Genomic DNA, 10,140 nt, shown 5'->3' with positions numbered 1-10,140 from the left:
TAGCTCAGTCGAAATTAAGAGCTTCTCCTAATCTCAACACAGTTGAAGCTCAGACCACCAAAATTTAATATATTTCAGATATTGCTTTAACTGTTGCAACGTTGGATCAGCGGCTGTGGCTGTTACATATTTGTCGTGTTGCGAAGACGGTAGAGTTGACATGGCATACACGGCAGTAAAAGGTCCATCTAGAAGGTCAGTGTTGATTAGATGATGTGATTGTGGTGCTCGGGAGAGAATATCTGCAATATGAAGTTGCTCTCCTGGTACGTAGGTTAGGTCCATCTGATATCGGAACAGTCGCATCAGTAAACGTTGGAGACGTGGAGAAAGAAGGTGTAAAGGTTTTTTGGTAACTGCTAATAAAGGGCTATGGTCCGTTTCGACAGTGATCTTAACACCCGCAATATTAAAGCTGAAATGTTCGCATGCAAACACTATCGCGAGCAGTTCTTTCTCAATCTGTGCATATCAACACTGTGTTGGAGTTAAGGATGTCGATGCATATTCGACGGGTTGACCGCCTTGTAGAAGAACTGCACCAATACCCGTTTGGCTGGAATCTACCGATAGGGTTATTGGTTTTGCAGGATCAAAGAACACCAATACAGGCGCCGTGGTTGCAAAACGTTTTAATGAGTCGTAGTGCGCCTGGTGGTCTGGTTCCCATCGGAAGACAGCGTCCTTTTTAAGGAGATCGCGTAAGGGAGTGGTGTCAGAAGTAGCCGCTGGAATGAAACGCGTGATGTAGTTAATCATCCCCAGGAACTTTTGCAATTCAGCTTTGCCTTTAGGCGAGTTCTAAGAGCAAATCGCCGTGACTCTTTCCGGATTCACTTCCACACCTTTGGATGAAATGATATGACCGAGGTATTTTACCCGGTCTACAGCTAAAGACATTTTCTTGCGTCCAAAGCAGAGACCAACTTCCTGGGCACGTTGTAAGACGCGTAATAGCGATATTTTGTGGGAGGTGATGTCTTCCGAGGCGATTAGGAAGTCGTCTGTCGAAATATCAACCTCGGGAAATTCGTCCCGGGGAAAGAGATTACGTAATGTTGCTTGACAAATTTCCGAACCAGTGATTAGTCCATTAGGGTAACGAAGGAATCGAAATCTGCCATGTGGGGTAGCGAACGAGCAAAGATGAGAGCTGGCTTCAGTTAGCTCAATGTGCCAGAACGCACTTTGTACTGTAAATATCTTCTTACTGCTCAATGAGAGAAAATTTCCTGGGTTGTTGGAAGAGGATAGGGGTGGCTATCAATCCAGATATTTAACTGACGAGGATCCAAACACAGACGGACCGAGACTGGCACAATTATACCTAGTTGTTGCATACGCTCCAGTTCCACCTTGACAGCATCACGGAAAGCGTGGGGGACTTGATGGCTAGCTGCTTTGATGGACGGAATTGGATTGTCTTTCAATTGGATATGGTGTTGTCCTGGGAGTTTACCCACCTGGTCGAAAACAGTGTGATATTGCTCTACAATGTCCTGGGGTGAATGTGTAATAGTTTGTAAGACTGGAATGGTCACTGTCGTGAACAGCGAAATAAAAGACGCGAACTTTTCCGACATAAAAACCGGTAAACCTTTTTCCTCTTATTTCAAAACAGAACTGGCCGTTAATTTATTTTTACACGCGCAAAATAACACCTTTTTTAACAGCAACCAAAAACTCACTTTCACGCGCGCGTGCGCTATATAAACATTTGAAAACGAATATAGTAAAATGTTGTTGAAGATAAAAAGCGTTATCGGCTTTTCTCGTTTAGTTTTTTAATAGGTTAAAAAATGTTTATTGTAAATAAGATATATTTTTAATCACTAATCTTATCTTACTATTTTTTAACCTTAAGTGTATATATATTCGCTTACAGCGTTTATTATTACCGTCACTCCTAATAAGTCGTTCATCTTGTAAAGTACTCATTCTTAATAAACGTTTGTTTTTTTTAAATCACTACGTTATGATTTCTTACTAGTTTCATTAGTTAGTTAGTGTAAGGTAGCTCTGCTGATTAACATTGGATTTAAAACTCCAATAGGTTATGGGCCAAGCACGCTTCCACTGCGCAACTACTATGCTGATGATCTAGTCTGCTGTATCCCGGTTTCAGTTACTTACCATCACCGTAATCCGTATACTCTCAACAGTTCCCGTTAGTAACCATGGATAGTCTTTTTCGTCAAGACGTCGAGAAGCTATCAGGTCCGGAGAATTGGAGGAGTTGGAAAAGACAAATAGTCGACATCCTTACCGTTCGAGACGTATACGAGATTCTTACTGGCGAATGGATTGAACCTACGGAACCGGTACCTGGAGCAACAGCAGCAGAGAAGTCTGAATACACTTCAAACAAGAAAAAATACAGAGTGGCATTCAGTACAGTCCGTGGCATCATCTGGTCCACCTTATCCAAAAAGGTCCAAAACATGATCACAAATTGCGAGACACCAAAGGAGATGTGGGACAAACTACTTGAAATTTTCGAGCAGAAGTCGTCCAACCGTCTGCGTAAGCTTCTGGCGCAACTTATGCGAACTACGAAGTCACCAGACGTCGACATGGCCACCCACATTGCCCAGATGTGTTCTCTCTGGACAGATATCTTGTCAACGGCACAGACAGAGAAGAACGTTACATTCGACGACTGCATCCTGATTGCCTGCATCTTCGAGTCTCTACCTCAGGATGAGTATCGAGAATTCGGTATGCTCTGGGACACGCTGCCAACCGAAAAACAGACGGTCGCAGAGTTGGAACGTTTATTGATTGGCCGTGCAACTCGAGAAGGTGACTCGTTCAGAGATTCATCTGGTCTGATGGCGAAACGCAATGCCGGAGGTCATCGCAGTCACTCATCAAACGAGACGAAAGGCATGGGACGTAAGCCAAAATGCACCAATTGCCGAAAGTTTGGTCACATAGCAGAAGACTGCCGAGGACAAAGGAAAACTCCTATAAGGACGAGCGTTGACGAAAGTAATCGCACCAGCATTGGGGGTCTGATCGCAGCAAACGGTCTCGTTGCTTGCTCATCGTCTGAAGCAGCATGGTACTTTGACTCGGGTGCTACACAGCATATCACGAACGACGCCACAAAGTTCCTAAACTTCCGCAAGTTCGCTACTCCAGCGACTCTTCAGATTGGAAACAAGACGCAGATGACAGCGGATGGTGAAGGAGACATTAGGATTCAGTTCCGGATCGGAAAGAAACTCTATCAAGAGGTAGTCCACAATGTCTGGCACATCCATGACTTTGCCTGCAATGTTTTCTCGCTGAAAAGCGCAATGAAGAAAAACAAGAATCTGGAGTTCAAGGTCACAGCAAATTCTTGCGGTCTCTATGAAGTTGTCGGAGGCAAAAGGAACCTTTGTGTACCTGGCAAGGTCGAGAGTCTGTATCATCTGGATATCAAAGTCATGCAGCCATCATGCTCCGCTCACATCGCAGCAGATCCGAGAAATGACCGGAAAGCAGATCTCCAAGTCTGGCATGAACGCATGGGTCATCAGGATAAACGGCATGTAGCAGCGACGTTACGGAGACTCGGATACGAAGTTCTAAATCAGACGTCTGACAAGCTCTGTGAAGGGTGCATCTACGGCAAGATGACTAGGCACAGTTTCGGCACTCGTTTGGAGAAGGCTACGAAACCAGGTGAAAGGATCCATTCAGATCTCTGGGGACCATCACCGACACCGTCCATGAAGGGGAAGAAATACTACCTCCTATTCAAAGACGAGTATTCCAGCGTTCGAGCCGTATTTTTCTTAACGAAGAAATCCGAAGTTGTCAACTGTTTCAAAGAATTCCTTGCCTTTTGCCGAACCCGCAATCACAAAGTACAAGAGCTGGTCACGGACAATGGGACTGAATATGTCAATGAAGAGTTCCGTCAATGGACGTCTCAAGAAGGGTTACATCACCGCAAGTCCATGCCATACACGCCTGAACAGAACGGGGTCGCTGAACGAGAAAATCGTACGATCATGGAGTCTGTAAGGGCCATGTTGCATTCCAGATCGGACTTACCACCGAAACTCTGGGCTGAAGCGGTGAACACAGCCGTCTATGTCCTGAACCAAACAGCACCTACATGCATTGCTGGGAAGACGCCATTTGAATTGTGGACAGGGAAGACAAACCCATCGATCCAGCATCTGCGAATCTTTGGCACTGTGTGCTTTGTCCACATACCAAAAGAGAAGCGAAAGAAGCTGTCTCGGAAGGCGTATAAAGGTTTGCTGGTTGGCTATGAAGACAATGCAGACGGATATCGAGTTTATGTTCCAGAGCTGGACGACGTACTAAGATCTCGAGATGTCAAATTCAATCCCGAGACGTGCGTTCCTGATTCCTGGATTCCTGTCTCTGGGGAGTCCTCCAGCCAGGGCGAGCAATTGACCGACGATTTCGTTTGCGAAAACCGGCCAACCAGAGCCACCAACTCATCAAAAGACGGACCAACCAGAGCCACTAATGTAACATCGGGCATGCCAACCAGAGCTGCCGACTACTCAAACGACGAGACAACCAAATCCGTCGAAGCGTCGGAAGACGTGGCTACCGGACATAATGAGGCAACAGTGTCTCTTTCTGACAATGTCCGGGACAATCAACCTGAGAAGAGCGGTCCAGTCCTTAGAGATCGTTCAACACTAAGGAAAGTCCAACCATGTCAGAGCTGCCAGCTAGCAAATAAAGCATTCCTCATCTGCGACATGTTACCACAAACGGCACGAGAAGCACGTTCAAGCAACGAATCCGCCGAGTGGGAGAAAGCGATGGTAGATGAACTTTCGGCAATGAAAAGACACGACGTCTACGAAATGGTTGATCCTCCACCTGGTCGCAAGATAATCGGAAATCGTTGGGTCTTTCGTACAAAGAATGATGAAGATGGGACGATCGTCAAGCACAAAGCGCGGCTTGTCGCAAAAGGTTTTACGCAACGAGAGGGAATCGACTTCAATGAGACTTTCGCTCCAGTTGCCCGATTCGAGACACTACGAATCTTTCTCAACCTAGTTGCCCAGAAAAATCTCAACCTGAGGCAATTCGACGTAAAGACCGCATTCCTTCATGGGAAGCTATCCGAAGAAATTTATCTGCGTCAACCTGAAGGTTTCGACAATAGTAGTGGACAAGTCTGGAAGTTAAAGATAAGTCTCTACGGTCTTAAACAGTCTCCACGATGTTGGAATGAACGAATTGACAAATCGCTTCAGAACCATGGCTTCAAGAGTGCTGATGGAGATCACTGTCTATATATTTACTCAACCAATGACGTTTTCTTGGTCTTGATCCTCTACGTCGATGATGGATTGGTTGCCGGCAGTACCACCAAAGCAGTTGATGACTTCCTTCACGACTTCAGCGATGAATTCGAAATCATAACCGGAAAAGCGTCAACGTATCTTGGACTTAAAATCGATCAGTTAAGCGACGGCTCCATATTCTTACACCAAAGCGCCTACATCGAGAAGGTTCTTGAAAGGTTCAACATGCAAGACTGTAAACCAGTGAGCACTCCTATCGGCAGTCCAGACACGACCAACCAAAGTCAGGAGAGTTTCGAGTCAACGACCATATATGCCTCGGCCATTGGAAGTCTCAGATACGCAGCGACAGGAACACGACCTGATATAGAGTACGCTGTTAATCGAGCGTCACAAGCTATGGCCAACCCCACAGTCGCCGACTGGAACTGGGTGAAAAGGATCTTTCGATATCTTAGAGGGACCTCTACACTTGGTCTCCTATTCAAGTCCGAGAATTCCATGACAACCATCCCCTACAGCGACGCTGATTACGGTGGTTGTGAGAAAACAAGACGTTCAACGTCTGGGATCGTATGCCTAATTGGCTCAACTCCAGTTAATTGGGCGAGTAGAAAGCAACAATCTGTTGCTTTGTCAACCACGGAGGCTGAACTAGTAGCTGCCACTGAAGCGGCGAAAGATGTCGTCTGGATTGAACGAATCAAGTCTTTCCTGGGTCTCAACGTAGACGATGATGTACCCGTGCTCCGAGTCCACAATGCAGGGGCCATTAAACTCATCAGAAATCCTGAGTTCCATCGCCGAACGAAACATATCAGTATTCGTCAGTACTACATTCGTGAACTGGTCGAAGAGGGCGTCATCGACGTTATGTATGTCCCGAGTGAAGAACAGCTGGCCGACATTTTCACTAAGCCACTACCTAAAGAAATCTTCACCCGCCACCGTCAGAATCTCAGTTTACGGCAGTACGAGAAAGTCGTCAACGAGGGCGAGTGTTGAAGATAAAAAGCGTTATCGGCTTTTCTCGTTTAGTTTTTTAATAGGTTAAAAAATGTTTATTGTAAATAAGATATATTTTTAATCACTAATCTTATCTTACTATTTTTTAACCTTAAGTGTATATATATTCGCTTACAGCGTTTATTATTACCGTCACTCCTAATAAGTCGTTCATCTTGTAAAGTACTCATTCTTAATAAACGTTTGTTTTTTTTTTAAATCACTACGTTATGATTTCTTACTAGTTTCATTAGTTAGTTAGTGTAAGGTAGCTCTGCTGATTAACATTGGATTCAAAACTCCAATAAATGTACTATACAAAATTACGATGTGTACAACCGAACATTCCGCCCGCCTTGAAATAACGAATTTCAAATGAGATAGTAAAAGTCCGAAAAGTTACATTTGCATACATAAATAACCCTTGGTAAACAGTTTGAATACAATTAAAATCAGTCTAGTGGTAACTGGCATAATTTAACTACGGGTCTTTTCAGTGATTTGTCAGAGGTTCTGACAGTTACGACGCGAACTTGATTGTCTTGTCCTGGATGAAGTTCAGTGATTCTTGCCATTCTCCACTTGGTTGGAGGTAAATCTTCATCTTTGAGCAAGACCAAGTCGCCGACTCGTAGATTCGGTTTTGGTGTAGTCCACTTTGGACGTTGTTGAAGGCGAGAGAGGAATTCATTTCGCCAACGGTTCCAAAAGTGCTGCAGTACTTGTTGGCCCAATTGCCAACGTGACAGGCGGTTGACGTTTTCAGAAGTGAGATCGGGTTCGGGTATTGCGGTGAGCGCATCTCCGATTAGGAAATGTCCAGGTGTCAACGCATTGAAGTCGTTTGGATCCGAGCTTAACGCCGTTAAAGGACGTGAATTTAAGCAAGCTTCGATTTGGCAAAGAAGCGTTTGCATTTCTTCAAAGTTTAGAACCATGGTGCCAAGAACTCGTTTCAGATGATACTTGACGGACTTCACCCCGGCTTCCCAGAGGCCTCCAAAATGTGGCGCTGCAGGCGGGTTGAAGTGCCAATTAATTGCTTCGTCTGCGAGCCATCGTGATACTTGATCGTTGTTGTTTGTAGAGACTATGAATTTGATGAATGTTTTCATCTCTCGATCGGCTCCTGTAAAGTTGGTTCCACAGTCGCTGTAAATATCGGCGCATTTTCCTCGTCGAGCAACAAAGCGTTTCAATGCTGCCAGAAATGCTTCGGTGGTCATGTCACTGACAAGTTCAAGATGAATTGATCTTGTGGTAAAGCAAGCGAAGACGGCAATGTATCCCTTAAACCTGAGGTGACTTCGTCCCTTCATTAGTTTAAGGGTAAATGGTCCTGCGTAGTCGACTCCACACTTCAAAAATGGCCGAGCAGGATTTACTCTCGCTGGTGGTAAATCGCCCATAAGTTGCTTTACAGTGACTGCCTGCTGTCGTACACATGAAACACATCTTCTGATATGGAAACGTATGGCATCACGAAGACCGACGATCCAATAACGTTTCTGTAAGACAGAAGTTAGTAGTTGAGCACCTCCGTGAAAATGTTTCTCGTGCTCGTGTTGTATTAGAAGTTCTGTTAATTTGCTCTGTCTCGGTAACAGTGCCGGATGTCTTTGTTCGTATGGTAAGTTGGAGTGGCAAAGTCTGCCACCAACTCTAAGAATCCCATCTTGATCGATGTACGGACGCATCGAAAGGATTTTACTTTTCCGTGGTAATTCTTTGTTTTGTTTAAGGCAAGCTATCTCTTCGTTAAAACTGTTGCTTTGGACGACCCGAATCCAATGGGATAGCGCCTTTTCGTTCTCTTCCTTCGATAAAGGTCCAGTAATCCTCAATTCTGTCGCATTTCGCGAATTGAAGACAAAACGTAGAATGTAGGCGGTGATATGAATGAGTTTTTTAAGCGCTGAAAATTTGGAAAGGAGCGTGAAATCCATTTGATGATGTGTTACTAAAGAAATAATTCGTCTTTCCTCGGATAAACATTCATTTGGCTCTGAGAGTTCATGTAGTTCTTGCGTTGTTGCGGCGAAAATAAGGCACTGCGGTCCATGCCACCAGAGACCATGATTTCCCAGTTCGCTAGCGGATATTCCTCGAGAAGCGCAATCTGCAGGGTTGCTGTCTCCTGAAATGTGATGCCATTGCGCTCTCGGTAGTTTCTCGTGGATTTCTGACACTCGATTGGCTACGAACGTTTTCCAACGTTGCGGTGGAGCTTTCAACCAAGCTAGGACGATTGTTGAGTCCGACCAGCAATGAACATCAGCTATATCCAATCTCAATGACTCCCTGATCAGTTGAATCAGAGAAGCCAAAAGTAATGCACCAGATAATTCCAGTCTCGGAAGTGTGATTTGTTTGAGCGGAGCGACTCTTGTTTTCGCAGCGATCAGTTGTATTTTGATTTGTCCGTTGTTATTCACCGTCTTCAGGTATACGGCAGCTGCGTACGCTTTCTCCGATGCGTCACAAAATCCATGCAGGCTAATGTCTGTAGCATTAGCTTGCGAAATGTGCCGTTGAACCGTAATGTTTTCAATTTCTGGTAAATCGGTTCGAAACGACCTCCATTTAGCTTCAAGTGGTTGGGGAAGTTGCTCATCCCAATTCAATTTTAGCTGCCACATTTCCTGTAACATCAGTTTCGCTCGAACGGTTACTGGTGCCAACAGTCCCAGAGGATCGAATATCCTTGCTGTATCCGAAAGAATCGTACGTTTAGTGATTGAACTTCTTGACGCTGGAGAAGTAACCATAAACGAGAAATTATCAGCCGAAGGAGTCCAATATAGGCCGAGAGTCTTGACTGATTCGTCGTTCTCGATGCATAGTGGCTTTTGTAAATCCTTCATGTTGGCTGGTAGTGTATCCAATAATGCAGCTTCATTCGACGCCCATTTCCTTATTTCAAATCCTGCTTGAGATGTAGCTTGAATGATTTCTGACTGAAGTCTTAAAACGTTCTCAATCGTTTCGTCGCCTGTCATTAGATCGTCCATGTAGAAGTCATTTTGTAAAGCCGAAGATGCCAACGGAAGTGTCTCTTTCACGTCATGGCCGAGTTGCTTCAAGACTTTAGTTGCTAGGTATGGCGCTGATGCGGTTCCATATGTAACCGTTAGCAAACGGTATTCGAGCAAGGGTTCGTGTGAGTTGTTTCGCCAAACAATTCTTTGAAGATCGGAGTCGTCTGGATGTACTCTAATTTGACGAAACATTTTGGCAAGGTCTGCTTTCATTACAATGCAATGTTGACGAAAGCGATTAAGGAGGTTGACCAAATCATCTTGAAGTTTTGGCCCCACTAGCAGATGATCGTTTAGGGAAACTCCAGTTGTAGATTTGGCAGAGGCGTCGAACACCACACGAACTCTCGTGGTGGTACTGTCTTCTTTGAATACCGCATGATGAGGCACGTAGTAAGATGGATTGGTTTCGATTTTTATTTCATTCGAGGGAATGAGTTCCATATGTCCAAGGGCAATGTATTCCCCCATGAACTTGCGGTACTCCTCATAGAGATTCGGGTTAACACGTAGACGTCGTTCTAAGTGAGAGAATCGACGGATTGCCATTTGTTTAGAATCTCCAAGTTTTGGTGCATCGTTTATCTTTGGTAATCGTACAGTGAATCTTCCTGTAGAGTCACGTGTATGTGATTCTTCAAAGTTCTTTTCACATTGAATTTCTGTTGGAGATAGTATTCTTCGAGGCTGGATGTCTTCTAGCTCCCAAAGATGTTTCAAATCTGCTTCCAATGTACAATGGTGGACCTTTATTTTCGAACTTCTTCCGGCCATCAGCAATGGACCGGAAACTGCCCATCCGA

This window comes from Leiobunum rupestre, chromosome 6 (assembly GCF_980474605.1).
Source record: "Leiobunum rupestre chromosome 6, qqLeiRupe1.1.hap1, whole genome shotgun sequence".
Classification (NCBI taxonomy): Eukaryota; Metazoa; Arthropoda; class Arachnida; order Opiliones; family Sclerosomatidae; genus Leiobunum; species Leiobunum rupestre.
The sequence above is the reverse complement of the archived record's forward strand: the minus strand, read 5'-3'. Positions refer to the sequence as shown.